The sequence below is a fragment of the Leuresthes tenuis genome, unplaced genomic scaffold (genome assembly GCF_036924035.1).
Source record: "Leuresthes tenuis unplaced genomic scaffold, fLeuTen1.0.hap1 SCAF_103, whole genome shotgun sequence".
NCBI classification, from domain to species: Eukaryota; Metazoa; Chordata; class Actinopteri; order Atheriniformes; family Atherinopsidae; genus Leuresthes; species Leuresthes tenuis.
Genome location: NW_027325457.1, coordinates 20,831 through 38,201, shown reverse-complemented (window position 1 = coordinate 38,201; position 17,371 = coordinate 20,831). Strand labels below are relative to the sequence as shown.

At 42.1% G+C, this 17,371-nt stretch overlaps 1 non-coding gene and 1 pseudogene across 1 annotated transcript; both read right to left on the bottom strand.

Annotated features, from left to right (window-relative positions):
• Positions 1-1,780: 1,780 nt before the first annotated feature.
• LOC140286995 (U2 spliceosomal RNA) lies at positions 1,781-1,951 on the bottom strand (annotated as a pseudogene).
• Positions 1,952-2,263: 312 nt separating this feature from the next.
• Positions 2,264-2,377, bottom strand: LOC140287006 (U5 spliceosomal RNA). Its single transcript, XR_011911391.1, has one exon. It is a non-coding gene; the product is annotated as a U5 spliceosomal RNA (small nuclear RNA).
• Between the last annotated feature and the right edge of the window lie 14,994 nt (positions 2,378-17,371).

The following is a 17,371-nucleotide window of genomic DNA, read 5'->3' as shown; positions in this document are numbered from 1 at the left end:
CAGCTTTACATGCTAGGGCAAGTACCTTTAGTTGTAGGAGGGGATTTTAACTGTATCTTGAGCAGGAAAGATAGAAAAAGAGCAGGGGTAGATTTTAAAGTGGATAAGACTTCGATTTTACTTCAGGGCATATGCAGGGATTTTAAGCTTACTGACTGTTTTAAAACCATGCATCCCAGAGAGGAGGGCTTCACCTAGTTTAGTCATGATGGCACCAGAGCCTCTCGCATTGATTATTTCTTTACTAGAGATTGCCCACCCACTGATGTTAGAATAACCCCTGTTTTCATTTCAGACCACCTTATGCTCTCCTGCACCCTTTCACCCCCTTCTGGTGTGACGGTAGGAAGTGGTCTGTGGAAACTCAACTGTTCCCTGTTGGAGGATGAAATCATAGTCAGTCAGTACAGGGAATGTTATAAAGAGTGGCAGACCCTTCAAGACCTCTACGAAACACATGCACAATGGTGGGAAATGGTGAAGGAAACGACCCAGACTTTTTTTAAACAGCAAGGTAAACGTAAAAAAAGGAAAGAGAATAGATGTATGATGGGACTACATAAACGCTTACAGAGCTACTTTAAACTAAATCAGTGTGGCATAGACTTTAAAGAAGAAATCAAAGATGTCAAAAAGGAAATGTCAGTTTTAGCAGAAATAAAGAGTAAAGGAATTTTTGTAAGAAGCAGGGAGCAGGAAAAAGAAAGAAAGTTATAAATAAAAAGGAGTGTATTCAAAATCTAAAAAGAGAAGATGGGTTTTTAACAAAATCCACACAAGAGATGATTGAAACTGTACATACCTTTTATAGTAACATGTACAAAGAGAAACCAGTGCACTTGGAAACATCGGCAGAAATCTTAAAATTCGTTGACAAAACCGTAAAAGAGAATGCACACTTGACACAGAATTTTACTGCTTTAGAGTTAAAAAAATGCCTAACAGGTTTTAAGAGAAGTCGAGCTCCGGGTTTAGACGGGCTTCCTGCAGAATTCTATCTGACCTATTGGGACCTTTTATCATCAGACATTTTAGATGTTTTTAAAGATTTTGAAAAACTCGACCGACTGCCTGACAGTTTTAGAGTGGGAATAGTGACTCTACTTTATAAAAAAAATTATAAGACTGACCTAAAGAATTGGAGGCCCATCACACTTTTAAACTTTGACTGTAAACTTTTTAGCAAGGTTTTAGCGACACGGATGTCCTCTGTTTTAGAGGAGGTAATTCACCCAGACCAAGCTTGTGCCATCTCAGGGAGACAACTCACCGACAGCCTCGTACTGATTCGAGACATCATTGATTACGCTAGAGACAGAAACACCCGGCTTGTCATCTTAAATTTAGACTTTGAAAAAGCATTTGATCGGGTCTCGCATCAATATCTCTTTCAGGTGTTGCAGCCATCGAAAAGGGCCCGATTGTTCCTACTTGGTGAGCTTTGCTTGGTTGAGACGCTTGCCCCCCCCCCCCTGCTCCTCGGCTGACCAAGTAGAAACAATCTATTCGATGGCTGCCTTGTCTTTTACTCTGTGCAAAAGACAAGGCAGCCACAAACACCACGGGAACACCGTCTTGAGGCTTTGTTCTGACCACTCATTCGGTGTCGCGTTTCTTTCAAGCAATTCTCCCGGTTAGCCCGCACTCGGCTCGCTCCCAGAGCCGTGTTAAAGTCCACTTCGCATTCACTCTCTTTTCTCAGCAGATTAAAAGAAAGTTTCATCTTGGGCTCCCTGAAACTTCCATCCTGCACCGCTGTTTGCTTTTTCACAAGAGCAGAGGAGAGCGCACCGTTCCCAGCGGCACTGCAGTACCGGGTCGAGGCTTGGAGTGAACGGAGCAAGCTTCTTTTTCAACTCCTATTCTTAAAAATCCATTTTATATGTTTTATATATTAAACTGATAAGAACAGATACTACACTTGATCTTAGCCAAAAGGCCGAGAAGCGATAACTGTCCACTGTTTCAGGTCCGAGGGCCCTTGCTGGCACAATGCGCACTTGTAGCAGTGTTCTTTTTATGGCCATAGGTGGCCAGAGTGTCACGTTGCACCTCCGCCCACCCGCTGCACTGAGCACTCACTCTTCAGCCCTTTTAAATGGTATAACTTTGCACTCCCGCATGCTCCAGCAAGCACCATTCAAGCAACAACTTTGCACTCCAGCTTCGAACATCGGCACAGTCGCAACAAGTAAGGCGACTCTACTCAGAGAAGTCACTCTGCAAAGTAGCAAGATTTCTTTTGCACAGACAGAAAGGGCTTCACCCGCAAAGGTAAAGCCTGACAATAATAGAAACAACTCATTAGTGCTGCTCTCCACGGAAGTCTTTAGTAAAAGGCGAAAGACTTGTATGTTATGAAGAGAAACCAGAGTACGATTATCCGTCACTGCGGGAGCAGGGCATCAGGCTAGTTGGTATAGCCACCTTCCCCATGGTGAGCTTTGCTTGGTTGAGACGCTTGCCCCCCCCCCCTTGCTCCTCGGCTGACCAAGTAGGAACAATCGGGCCCTATTCGATGGCTGCCTTGTCTTTTACTCTATGCAAAAGACAAGGCAGCAACAAAAACACCACGAGAATCCCGTATTGAGGCTTTGTTCTGACCGCTCATTCTGTGTCGCGTTTCTTTCAAGCAATTCTCCCGGTTAGCCGACACTCGGCTCGCTCCCATAGCCGTGTTAAAGTCTACTTCGCATTCACTCTCTTTTCTCTGCAGACTCTTGGGATTTTATCTATAAAATGAATTCCTTCACTCAAACTATGTTAAAACTGCTTTGTCGTTCATATTTACCATGTCTAGAAAGATTTAAACAAAAAAAACAACGTTGTACTTTGCAGTAAAAGAAAGAGCAAATCTAAAGTTTCAGGAATCCGAGAATAAGCTTACTTTCATGAGTGCTTCACGATTTCGGATTTTGCTATAAAATGAATTCCTTCACTCAAACTAAATTAAAACTGCTAAACCGCTAATCTGTTACATGTAAGGCAGATGTCAAATTCACCGAAATAGGATCTAAGGGTATTCGGCCAATCGAGCTGTAGCAGCTTCGGTAAAAGAGTATAAGTTGAAGAGTTTGTGAATAAAGGTGTGCGCACACATAGTGAGCTGTAGGAAAATAGGCAGGGAGCAATGCCGGCTGGGGTATATGTTCTTGTATGTTGTCTGACTGTTTGATTTGAATGTGTTGTGTAAGTGTCCTGTTGAATGTTTGGGCTTTGACACTTCACTGTGGTTGTTAACTGTGTGGTGTGTCCTGAAATGTTATATGTTTGGGCTGTGTGACATGCTTAATGCTTGTCAGTAGCTACCCACTTATTCATATATAGCAACTGACAACATAAGAAGTCCGGACATACTTTGATAGTAGTTGTAGAAGTATCCTTATTGATAATAGATCACTAATTCATAGTGATAGAACAGTAGATGAACAGGTGCTTGTACATGTCTCACGAAAATAAAATGGGTGTATGATTGCTGACGGCAGAGCAATACTGCCAAACTTATGAGTTCTTGTGGCAAACTTGATTCAGTGTCTTGACGTGTATACGCTGTTTCGCTGACTTGATTGTCACAAGAAACAAAGTGTGTTTGATAAGATCCGACCATTTTATTACGGGAGGACCAGTATGTATGGATTCTGATGTGATTGATAAACCCATTCGTATCTTAAGCATAATCTAATACGTGAGACAACGCCCTGGCACACAATCAAAAAAAAAAAGAGAGAGCGGTTTTGTGTCCCCACAGTCCATAATGTAGAAAAGAGAGAAAAAAGCCTTTCTGATTTGGTGTGTGTGCTCATAGTGCAGAGTGTAGAGAAAAGAGAAAAAAGAAAGCCGTTTTGGTGTCACGGGTGTTGTGACTTACACACACACATTTCTGAATTGAGAAAATAAATTATTTTAGAGGAAGCAGTAGAGTTTAGATCCCACATTTGTTGATAGGCATTCATTTATTTCTTCACTTCTGATGAAGTTTCAACAATAAACAACAAACTTTGTATTATGAGAAAGAACCAGACTCATTCTTCAGGAATCCAAAAATAAGCACGAATTCGGATTCTCCTATAAAACTAATTAATTAACTCAAACCAAGTTAAGACTGCTTTGTCCTTCATATTTATTCATGTCTAATCAAGTTTCAACGATAAACAACGTTGTACTTTGTAGAATGAGAAAGAACTTCTTCAGCAATAAGCATCTCTCGACATATGACGAAATACAGATTTTGCTATAAAATTAATTTCTTCTATCAGGGTGACTTAAAACTGTTTGTCCTCCTTATTTATCCACTTCAAATCAAGTTTCAACAATTAAAAAAAAATTGTAGTTTGAGAAAGAACAACTTAATCTTCAGCAATCAGTATAAAAAGAGGGTAACAAAAGGTGCAAATGCCAACCATACATCACTAAAAGGTGGAGCGGAAGTATTCAGCTGCAAGTAGGTGGGAATGTTCGACCATAATTTGTAAAAAGTGGGTAAGAAAAGGTTCGAATGCCCGACTAAATATTAACAAAAGCGGGAGGAGAGGTCTTCGGATGAGAGTGGGTGAGAATTTCCTACCATACAAGTATGGTGGAGAGGAAGCTGTGATTGGCCGACAATAGTAAAAAGCAGGTGAGAAAAGGTGCGAATGTCAAAACATACATGATCAAAACAGGGAGCGGAGGTGTTTGGCTGCGACAAGGTGTGAATGTCCACCCATAATTAATGAAAAACGGGCAACAAGTAGGTTCGAATGCCCAACCATACATCATCAAAAGCAGGAGTGGATGTGTTCGGCTTCAAGAAGGTATGAATGTCCATCAATAATTGCTATAAAACATGAAAGAAAATTTTCGAATATCAAACCGCACATAATCATAAGCGGGAGAGGAGGTGTTCCGCTGCAAGAAGGTGTGAATATCCACCCATAATTACTGAAAAATGGGTAAGAAAAGGTGCGAATGCCCAACCATACATCATCAAAAGCAGGAGTGGATGTGTTCGGCTACAAGAAGGTTTGAATGTCCGACCATAGTTTGTAAAAAGCGGGTAAGAACAGATTTGTATGCCCGACTGTACACAATCAAAAGAGGGAGCGGAGTTGTTCAGCTACAAGAAGGTGTGAAAGTCCGACCATGGTTTGTAAAAAGCGGGTAAGAACAGGTTCGTATGCCCGAATATACACCATCAAATGCGGGAGCGGAGGTGTTCGGCTGTGAGTAGGTGTGAATCTCCAACCATAATTGCTGAAAAATGTGTTAGAAAAGGTAAGAATGCCGTTCCATACATCATCAAAAACGGGAAAGGTGGTGTTCGGCTGCAAGTAGGTGTGAATGTCCAGCCATAATTACTCACAAATGGGTAAGAAAAGGTAGTATTGCCAGACCATACATGATCAAAACAGGGAGCGGAGGTGGTTAAGCTGAAAGAAGGTGTTAATGTCCGGCTAAAGTTAATAAAAAGCGGGTAAGAAAAGGTGCGAATGCCCGACAATGTATGATCAAAACAGGGAGCGGAGGTGTTTGGCTGCGACAAGGTGTGAATGTCCACCCATAATTAATGAAAAACGGGCAACAAGTAGGTTCGAATGCCCAACCATACATCATCAAAAGCAGGAGTGGATGTGTTCGGCTTCAAGAAGGTATGAATGTCCATCAATAATTGCTATAAAACATGAAAGAAAATTTTCGAATATCAAACCGCACATAATCATAAGCGGGAGAGGAGGTGTTCCGCTGCAAGAAGGTGTGAATATCCACCCATAATTACTGAAAAATGGGTAAGAAAAGGTGCGAATGCCCAACCATACATCATCAAAAGCAGGAGTGGATGTGTTCGGCTACAAGAAGGTTTGAATGTCCGACCATAGTTTGTAAAAAGCGGGTAAGAACAGATTTGTATGCCCGACTGTACACAATCAAAAGAGGGAGCGGAGTTGTTCAGCTACAAGAAGGTGTGAAAGTCCGACCATGGTTTGTAAAAAGCGGGTAAGAACAGGTTCGTATGCCCGAATATACACCATCAAATGCGGGAGCGGAGGTGTTCGGCTGTGAGTAGGTGTGAATGTCCACCCATAATACCAGAAAAATGGGTAAAAAAAAGGTGCGAATGCCCAACCATACATCATCAAAAGCAGGAGTGCATGTGTTCGGCTACAAGAAGGTGTGAACGTCCAATCAAAGTTTGTAAAAAGCAGTTAAGAAAAAGTTCGAATATCCAACCATACATAATCAAAAGCGGGAGCAGAGCTGTTCGACTGCAAGTAGGTGTGAATGTCAGATCATAATTTGCAAAAAGCTGATGAGAAAGGGTGAGAATGCCCGACTATACACAATCAAATGCGGTAGCGGAGTTGTTCGGCTGTGAGTAGGTGTGAATCTCCTACCATAATTGCTGAAAAATGTGTTAGAAAAGGTAAAAATGCCGGTCCATACATAATCAAAATCGGGAGAGGTGGTGTTCAGCTGCAAGAAGCTCTAAATGTCCATCAATAATTGCTAGAAAACATGAAAGAAAATTTTCGAAAATCAAACCACACATGATCATAAGTGGGAGAGGAGGTGTTCAGCTGCAAGAAGGTGTGAATGTCCGACTAAAGTTCAGATATATTAACAAAAGCGGGAGGAGAGGTCTTCGGATGAGAGTGGTTGAAAATTTCCAACCATAATGTATAAAATGCGGTGAAAAAAAGGTGTGATAGAACACTAAAAGGTGGAGCGGAAGTGTTCGGCTGCAAGAAGGTGTGAATGTCCGACTATATTTGGTGAAAAGTAGGTGAAGCAAGGTCTGAATGCCCAACCTTACATCATCAAAAGCGAGATCAGAGGTGTTTGGCTGCAAGAAGGCCATAGTTTGCCAAAAGCGGGTAAGGTGCGAATGTCCGACTAAATATCAACAAAATTTGGGGCGGAGGTCTTCGGATGCAAGTGGGTGTGAATGTCCGACTATATTTTTTGAAAAGCAGGTGAAGCAAGGTCTGAATGCCCAACCTTACATCATCAAAAGCGAGATCAGAGGTGTTTGGCTGCAAGAAGGCCATAGTTTGCCAAAAGCGGGTAAGGTGCGAATGACCGACTAAATATCAACAAAAGTGGGGGCGGAGGTCTTCGGATGCAGGTGGGTGTGAATATCCCACCATACAAGTATGGTGGAGAGGAAGCTGTGAATGGCCGACCATAGTAAAAGGCGGGTGAGAGAAGGTGCGAATGTCAAACCATACATAATCAAAACAGGGAGCGGAGGTGTTTCTGCTGTAAGAAGGTGTGAATGTCCAACCATAGTTGGTAAAAAGCGGGTAAGAAAAGGTTAAAATACCCGACTGTACACAATCAATAGCGGGAGCGGAGTTGTTCGGCTACTAAAAGGTGTGAAAGTCTGACCATGGTTTGTAAAAAGCGGGTAAGAAAAGGTGCGAATGCCCGACAATGTATGATCAAAAGAGGGAGTGGAGGTTTTCGGCTGCAAGAAGGTCTGAATGTCCAACCATAATTTGTAAAAACCGGGGAAGAAAAGGCTCGAATGCCCGACTATACACCATCAAAAGTGGGAGCGGAGGTGTTCAGCTGCAAGACGGTCTGAATGTCCATCAATAATTGCTAGAAAACATGAAAGAAAATTTTCGAATATCAAACTGCACATGATCATAAGCGGGAGAGGAGGTGTTCAGCTGCAAGAAGGTGTGAATGTCTACCCATAATTACTGAAAAATGGGTAAGAAAAGGTGCGAATGCCTAACCATACATCATCAAAAGAGGGAGCGGAGGTGTTCCGCTGTAAGACGGTGTGAATGTCCGACCATAGATGGTAAAAAGCGGGTAAGAAAAGGTTAAATTACCCGACTGTACACAATCAAAAGAGGGAGCGGAGTTGTTCAGCTAAGAGAAGGTGTGAAAGTCCGACCTTGGTTTGTAAAAAGCGGGTAAGAAAAGGTTCGTATGCCCGAATATACACCATCAAAAGCGGAAGCGGAGGTGTTCGGCTGCAAGATATTGTGAACGTCCGACCAAAGTTTGTAAAAAGCAGTTAAGAAAAGGTTCGAATATCTAACCAAACATAATCAAAAGCGGGAGCAGAGCTGTTCGACTGGAAGTAGGTGTGAATGTCAGATCATAATTTGCAAAAAGCTGATGAGAAAGGGTGAGAATGCCCGACTATACACCATCAAATCCGGTAGCGGAGTTATTCGGCTGTGAGTAGGTGTGAATCTCCAACCATAATTGCTGAAAAATGTGTTAGAAAAGGTAAAAATGCCGGTCCATACATCATCAAAATCGGGAGAGGTGGTGTTCAGCTGCAAGAAGGTCTAAATGTCCATCAATAATTGCTAGAAAACATGAAAGAAAATTTTCGAAAATCAAACCACAAATGATCATAAGTGGGAGAGGAGGTGTTCAGCTGCAAGAAGGTGTGAATGTCCACCCATAATACCTGAAAAATGGGTAAAAAAAAAGGTGCGAATGCCCAACCATACATCATCAAAAGCAGGAGTGCATGTGTTCGGCTACAAGAAGGTGTGAACGTCCAACCAAAGTTTGTAAAAAGCAGTTAAGAAAAGGTTCGAATATCTAACCAAACATAATCAAAAGCGGGAGCAGAGCTGTTCGACTGCAAGTAGGTGTGAATGTCAGAGAATAATTTGCAAAAAGCTGATGAGAAAGGGTGAGAAATCCCGACTATACACCATCAAATGCGGTAGCGGAGTTGTTCGGCTGTGAGTAAGTGTGATTCTCCAACCATAATTGCTGAAAAATGTGTTAGAAAAGCTAAGAATGCCGGTCCATACATCATCAAAAGCGGGAGAGGTGGTGTTCGGCTGCAAGTAGGTGTGAATGTCCATTAATAATTGCTTTAAAATATGAAAGAAAATTTTCGAATATCAAACCTTACATGATCATTAGCGGGAGAGGAGGTGTTCAGCTGCAAGAAGGTGTGAATATCCACCCATAATTACTGAAAAATGGGTAGGAAAAGATGCGAATGTCCAACCATAAATCATCAAAAGCAGGAGTGGAGTTTTTCAGCTACAAGAAGGTATGAAAGTCCAACCATGGTTTGTAAAAAGCGGGTAAGAGAAGGTTCGAATACCCGAATATATACCATCAAAAGCGGAAGCGGAGGTGTTTGGCTGCAAGAAGGTGTGAACGTCCGACCAAAGTTTGTAAAAAGCAGTTAAGAAAAGGTTTGAATATCCAACCGAACATAATCAAAAGCGGGAGCAGAGCTGTTCGACTGCAAGTAGGTGTGAATGTCAGATCATAATTGCTGAAAAATGTGATAGAAAAGACTAGAATGCCGGACAATACATCATCAAAAGCGGGAGAGGTGGTTTTTCGGCTGCAAGTAGGTGTGAATGTCCAGCCATTATTACTCACAAACGGGGGAAGAAAAGGTAGCATTTCCAGACAACACATGATCAAAACAGGGAATGGAGGTGGTTCAGCTGCAAGGTGTGAATGTCTGACTAAAGTTTGTAAAAACCGTGTAAGACAAGGGGCGAATGCCCGACAATGTATGATCAAAAGAGGGAGCGGAGGTTTTCGGCTGCAAGGTCTGAATGTCCAACCACAATTTGTAAAAATCGGGGAAGAAAAGGCTCGAAAGCCCGACTATACACCATCAAAAGCGGGAGCAGAGGTGTTCAGGTGCAAGAAGGTCTGAATGTCCGACCAAAAATTACTGAAAAATGGGTAAGAAAAGGTGCGAATGCCAAATCATACATCATCAAAAGCAGGAGCGGATGTGTTCGGCTGTAAGAAGGTTTGAATGTCCAACCATAGTAAGTAATAGGCGGGTAAGAAAAGGCTCGAATGCCCGACTATATACCATCAAAAGCGGAAGCGGAGGTGTTCGGCTGCAAGACGGTGTGAACGTCCGACCAAAGTTTGTAAAAAGCAGTTAAGAAAATGTTCGAATATCCAACCAAACATAATCAAAAGCGGGAGCAGAGCTGTTCGACTGCAAGTAGGTGTGAATATCAGATCATAATTTGCAAAAAGCTGTTGAGAAAGGGTGAGAATGCCCGACTATACACCATCAAATGCGATAGCGGAGTTGTTCGGCTGTGAGTAGGTATGAATCTCCAACCATAATTGCTGAAAAATGTGTTAGAAAAGGTAAAAATGCCGGTCCATACATCATCAAAATCGGGAGAGGTGGTGTTCAGCTGCAAGAAGGTGTGAATGTCCACCCATAATACCTGAAAAATGGGTAAAAAAAAGGTGCGAATGCCCAACCATACATCATCAAAAGCAGGAGTGCATGTGTTCGGCTACAAGAAGGTGTGAACGTCCAACCAAAGTTTGTAAAAAGCAGTTAAGAAAAGGTTCGAATATCCAACCATACATAATCAAAAGCGGGAGCAGAGCTGTTCGACTGCAAGTAGGTGTGAATGTCAGATCATAATTTGCAAAAAGCTGATGAGAAAGGGTGAGAATGCCCGACTATACACCATCAAATGCGGTAGCGGAGTTGTTCGGCTGTGAGTAGGTGTGAATCTCCAACCATAATTGCTGAAAAATGTGTTAGAAAAGGTAAAAATGCCGGTCCATACATAATCAAAATCGGGAGAGGTGGTGTTCAGCTGCAAGAAGCTCTAAATGTCCATCAATAATTGCTAGAAAACATGAAAGAAAATTTTCGAAAATCAAACCACACATGATCATAAGTGGGAGAGGAGGTGTTCAGCTGCAAGAAGGTGTGAATGTCCGACTAAAGTTCAGATATATTAACAAAAGCGGGAGGAGAGGTCTTCGGATGAGAGTGGTTGAAAATTTCCAACCATAATGTATAAAATGCGGTGAAAAAAAGGTGTGATAGAACACTAAAAGGTGGAGCGGAAGTGTTCGGCTGCAAGAAGGTGTGAATGTCCGACTATATTTGGTGAAAAGTAGGTGAAGCAAGGTCTGAATGCCCAACCTTACATCATCAAAAGCGAGATCAGAGGTGTTTGGCTGCAAGAAGGCCATAGTTTGCCAAAAGCGGGTAAGGTGCGAATGTCCGACTAAATATCAACAAAATTTGGGGCGGAGGTCTTCGGATGCAAGTGGGTGTGAATGTCCGACTATATTTTTTGAAAAGCAGGTGAAGCAAGGTCTGAATGCCCAACCTTACATCATCAAAAGCGAGATCAGAGGTGTTTGGCTGCAAGAAGGCCATAGTTTGCCAAAAGCGGGTAAGGTGCGAATGACCGACTAAATATCAACAAAAGTGGGGGCGGAGGTCTTCGGATGCAGGTGGGTGTGAATATCCCACCATACAAGTATGGTGGAGAGGAAGCTGTGAATGGCCGACCATAGTAAAAGGCGGGTGAGAGAAGGTGCGAATGTCAAACCATACATAATCAAAACAGGGAGCGGAGGTGTTTCTGCTGTAAGAAGGTGTGAATGTCCAACCATAGTTGGTAAAAAGCGGGTAAGAAAAGGTTAAAATACCCGACTGTACACAATCAATAGCGGGAGCGGAGTTGTTCGGCTACTAAAAGGTGTGAAAGTCTGACCATGGTTTGTAAAAAGCGGGTAAGAAAAGGTGCGAATGCCCGACAATGTATGATCAAAAGAGGGAGTGGAGGTTTTCGGCTGCAAGAAGGTCTGAATGTCCAACCATAATTTGTAAAAACCGGGGAAGAAAAGGCTCGAATGCCCGACTATACACCATCAAAAGTGGGAGCGGAGGTGTTCAGCTGCAAGACGGTCTGAATGTCCATCAATAATTGCTAGAAAACATGAAAGAAAATTTTCGAATATCAAACTGCACATGATCATAAGCGGGAGAGGAGGTGTTCAGCTGCAAGAAGGTGTGAATGTCTACCCATAATTACTGAAAAAGCGGGTAAGAAAAGGTGCGAATGCCTAACCATACATCATCAAAAGAGGGAGCGGAGGTGTTCCGCTGTAAGACGGTGTGAATGTCCGACCATAGATGGTAAAAAGCGGGTAAGAAAAGGTTAAATTACCCGACTGTACACAATCAAAAGAGGGAGCGGAGTTGTTCAGCTAAGAGAAGGTGTGAAAGTCCGACCTTGGTTTGTAAAAAGCGGGTAAGAAAAGGTTCGTATGCCCGAATATACACCATCAAAAGCGGAAGCGGAGGTGTTCGGCTGCAAGATATTGTGAACGTCCGACCAAAGTTTGTAAAAAGCAGTTAAGAAAAGGTTCGAATATCTAACCAAACATAATCAAAAGCGGGAGCAGAGCTGTTCGACTGGAAGTAGGTGTGAATGTCAGATCATAATTTGCAAAAAGCTGATGAGAAAGGGTGAGAATGCCCGACTATACACCATCAAATCCGGTAGCGGAGTTATTCGGCTGTGAGTAGGTGTGAATCTCCAACCATAATTGCTGAAAAATGTGTTAGAAAAGGTAAAAATGCCGGTCCATACATCATCAAAATCGGGAGAGGTGGTGTTCAGCTGCAAGAAGCTCTAAATGTCCATCAATAATTGCTAGAAAACATGAAAGAAAATTTTCGAAAATCAAACCACAAATGATCATAAGTGGGAGAGGAGGTGTTCAGCTGCAAGAAGGTGTGAATGTCCACCCATAATACCTGAAAAATGGGTAAAAAAAAAGGTGCGAATGCCCAACCATACATCATCAAAAGCAGGAGTGCATGTGTTCGGCTACAAGAAGGTGTGAACGTCCAACCAAAGTTTGTAAAAAGCAGTTAAGAAAAGGTTCGAATATCTAACCAAACATAATCAAAAGCGGGAGCAGAGCTGTTCGACTGCAAGTAGGTGTGAATGTCAGAGAATAATTTGCAAAAAGCTGATGAGAAAGGGTGAGAAATCCCGACTATACACCATCAAATGCGGTAGCGGAGTTGTTCGGCTGTGAGTAGGTGTGATTCTCCAACCATAATTGCTGAAAAATGTGTTAGAAAAGGTAAGAATGCCGGTCCATACATCATCAAAAGCGGGAGAGGTGGTGTTCGGCTGCAAGTAGGTGTGAATGTCCATTAATAATTGCTTTAAAACATGAAAGAAAATTTTCGAATATCAAACCTTACATGATCATTAGCGGGAGAGGAGGTGTTCAGCTGCAAGAAGATGTGAATATCCACCCATAATTACTGAAAAATGGGTAGGAAAAGATGCGAATGTCCAACCATAAATCATCAAAAGCAGGAGTGGAGTTGTTCAGCAACAAGAAGGTATGAAAGTCCAACCATGGTTTGTAAAAAGCGGGTAAGAGAAGGTTCGAATACCCGAATATATACCATCAAAAGCGGAAGCGGGGGTGTTCGGCTGCAAGAAGGTGTGAACGTCAGATCATAATTGTTGAAAAATGTGATAGAAAAGACTAGAATGCCGGACAATACATCATCAAAAGCGGGAGAGGTGGTTTTTCGGCTGCAAGTAGGTGTGAATGTCCAGCCATAATTACTCACAAACGGGGGAAGAAAAGGTAGCATTTCCAGACCACACATGATCAAAACAGGGAATGGAGGTGGTTCAGCTGCAAGGTGTGAATGTCTGACTAAAGTTTGTAAAAACCGTGTAAGACAAGGGGCGAATGCCCGACAATGTATGATCAAAAGAGGGAGCGGAGGTTTTCGGCTGCAAGGTCTGAATGTCCAACCATAATTTGTAAAAATCGGGGAAGAAAAGGCTCGAAAGCCCGACTATACACCATCAAAAGCGGGAGCAGAGGTGTTCAGGTGCAAGAAGGTGTGAATGTCCGACCAAAAATTACTGAAAAATGGGTAAGAAAAGGTGCGAATGCCAAATCATACATCATCAAAAGCAGGAGCGGATGTGTTCGGCTACAAGAAGGTTTGAATGTCCAACCATAGTAAGTAATAGGTGGGTAAGAAAAGGCTCGAATGCCCGACTATACACCATCAAAAGCGGAAGCGGAGGTGTTCGGCTGCAAGACGGTGTGAACGTCCGACCAAAGTTTGTAAAAAGCTTTAAGAAAATGTTCGAATATCCAACCAAACATAATCAAAAGCGGGAGCAGAGCTGTTCGACTGCAAGTAGGTGTGAATATCAGATCATAATTTGCAAAAAGCTGATGAGAAAGGGTGAGAAATCCCGACTATACACCATCAAATGTGGGAGCGGAGGTGTTCGTCTGTGAGTAGGTGTGAATGTCCGACCATAATTGCTGAAAAATGTGTTAGAAAAGGTAAGAATGCCGGACCATATATCATCAAAAGCGGGAGAGGTTGTGTTCGGCTGCAAGAAGGTGTGAATGTCCAGCCATAATTACTCACAAACGGGTAAGAAAAGGTACTATTGCCAGACCATATATGATCAAAACAGGGAGCGGAGGTGGTTCAGCTGCAAGAAGGTTTGAATGTCCGACTAAAGTTTGTAAAAAGCGGGTAAGACAAGGTGTGAATGCCCGACAATGTATGATCAAAAGAGGAGCGGAGGTTTTCGGCTGCAAGAAGGTCTGAATGTCCACCCATAATTACTGAAAAATGGGTAAGAAAAGGTGCGAAAGCCCAACCGCACATGATCATAAGTGGATGAGAAGGTGTTCGACTGCAAGTAGGTGTGAATGTAAGATCATAATTTGTAAAAAGCGGGTAAGAAAAGGTAAGAATGCCCAACCATAAATTATCAAAAGCGGCAGCAGAGTTTCGGCTGGTATTTATCAATGTCTAGATAGATTTCAACAAAAAACAACGTTGTACTTTGCAGTAAAAGAAAGTGCAAATCAAAAGTTTTAGGAATCCGAGAATAAGCTTATTTTCATGAGTTCTGCACGATTTCGGATTTTATGTATAAAATGAATTTCTTCACGCAAACTAAGTTAACACTGCTTTGTCCTTCATATGTACCCATTTCTACATATATTTCAAGCATAAACTTCCTCATATTACCCTGAATGAGAAATAGCCACACTTGTGATTAAGCCATACCTCCCTTTTGAGGAGTTCTGCATGATTTGGGATTTTATCTATAAAATTAATTCCTTCACTCAAACTATGTTAGAACGGCTTTTACCTTCATATTTATCAATGTCTCGATAGATTTAAACAAAAAAACAACGTTGTACTTTGCAATAAAAGAAAGAGCAAATCAAAAGTTTTAGGAATCCGAGAATAAGCTTATTTTCATGAGTTCTGCACGATTTCGGATTTTATGTATAAAATTAATTCATTCACTCAAACCAAGTTAAAACTGCTTTTTCCTTCATATTTATCAATGTCTAGATCGACTTCAACAAAGAACAACATTGTATTTTGCAGTAGAAGAAAGAGCAACACTGAAGGATCAGGAATCCGAGAATAAGCTTATTTTCTTATGGGCAAGTGGGAACTGCTTTGTCCTTCATATTTATCAATGTGTAGATGGATTTCAACTTCTTTTACTGCAAAGTCTTTGTTGAAGTCGATCTAGACATTGATGAATATGGAAGGACAAAGCAGTTTTAACTTGGTTTGAGCAAAGCAATTCATTTTATAGCAAAATCCGAAATCGTGCAGAACTCAGGAAAGCAGGCTTATACTCGGATTCCTGAAACTTTAGATTTGCTCTTTCTTTTACTGCAAAGTACAACGTTGTTTTTTTGTTTAAATATTTCTAGACATGGTAAATATGAAGGACAAATCAGTTTTAACATAGTTTGAGTGAAGTAATGCATTTTATAAGCAAAATCCCAAATCATGCAGAACTCACGAAATGCTTTTTCTCTCTTTTCACTGCTTTTTACAAACTTTGGTCGGACGTTCACACCTTCTTGCATCCGAACACCTCCGCTTCCGCTTTTGATGATGTATATTCGGGCATTCGAACCTTTTTTTACCCGCTTTTTACAAACCATTGTCGGACTTTCACACCTTCTTGCAGCCGAACACCACCTCTCCCGCTTTTGATGATGTATGGTCCAGTATTCTTACCTTTTCTAACACATTTTTCAGCAATTATGGTCGGACATTCACACCTACTCACAGCTGGACACCTCCGCTCCCGCTTTTGATCATACAATGTCGGGACATCGCTCCTTGTCTTACCAGCTTTTTACAAACTTTAGTCGAACATTCACACCTTCTTGCAGCTGAACACCTCCGCTCCCGCTTTTGATGATGTATAGTCGGGCTTTCGAGCCTTTTCTTACCCGGTTTTTACAAATTATGGTTGGACATTCAGACCTTGCAGCCGAACACCTCCGCTCTCTCTTTTGATCATACATTGTTGGGCATTCGCACCTTGTCTTACCCGCTTTTTACAAACTATAGTCAGACATTCACACCTTGCAGCTGAACCTCCGCTCCCTGTTTTGATCATGTATGGTCTGGCAATACTACCTTTTCTTCCCCCGTTTGTGAGTAATTATGGCTGGACATTCACACCTACTTGCAGTCGAACAGCTCTGCTCCCGCTTTTGATTATGTTTGGTTGGATATTCGAACCTTTTCTTAAATGCTTTTTACAAACCATGGTCGGACGTTCACACCTTCTTGTAGCCGAACAACTTCGCTCCCGCTATTGATTGTGTACAGTCGGCTATTTTAACCTTTTCTTACCCGCTTTTTACCAACTATGGTCGGACATTCACACCGTCTTACAGCGGAACACCTCTGCTCCCGCTTTTGATGGTGTATAGTCGGGCATTCGAACCTTTTCTCATCAGCTTTTTGCAAATTATGATCTGACATTCACACCTACTTGCAGTCGAACAGCTCTGCTCCCGCTTTTGATTATGTTTGGTTGGATATTCGAACCTTTTCTTAACTTCTTTTTACATATTTTGGTTGGACGTTCACACCTTCTTGTAGCCGAACACTTCCACTCCTGCTTTTGATGATGTATGGTTGGGCATTCACACCTTTTTTTCTTACCCATTTTTCAGGAATTATGGGTGGACATTCACACCTACTTGCAGTCGAACAGCTCTGCTCCCACTTTTGATTATGTTTGGTTGGATATTCGAAACTTTTCTTAACTGCTTTTTACAAACTTTGGTCGGACGTTCACACCTTCTTGCAGCCGAACACCTCCGCTTCCGCTTTTGATGGTATATATTCGGGCATTCGAACCTTTTCTTACCCGCTTTTTACCAACTATGGTCGGACATTCACACCGTCTTTCAGCGGAACACCTCCGCTCCCTCTTTTGATGGTGTATGTTCGGGCATTCGCACCTTTTCTTACCTGCTTTTTACAAACTTTGGTCGGACGTTCACACCTTCTTGCAGCCGAACACCTCCGCTTCCGCTTTTGATGGTATATATTCGGGCATTCGAACCTTTTCTTACCCGCTTTTTACCAACTATGGTCGGACATTCGCACCATCTTACAGCCGAACACCTCTTCTCCCGCTTTTGATGATGAATGGTCCGGCATTCTTACCTTTTCTAACACATTTTTTAGCAATTATTGTCGATCATTCACACCTTTCTCATCAGCTTTTTGCAAATTATGATCTGACATTCACAC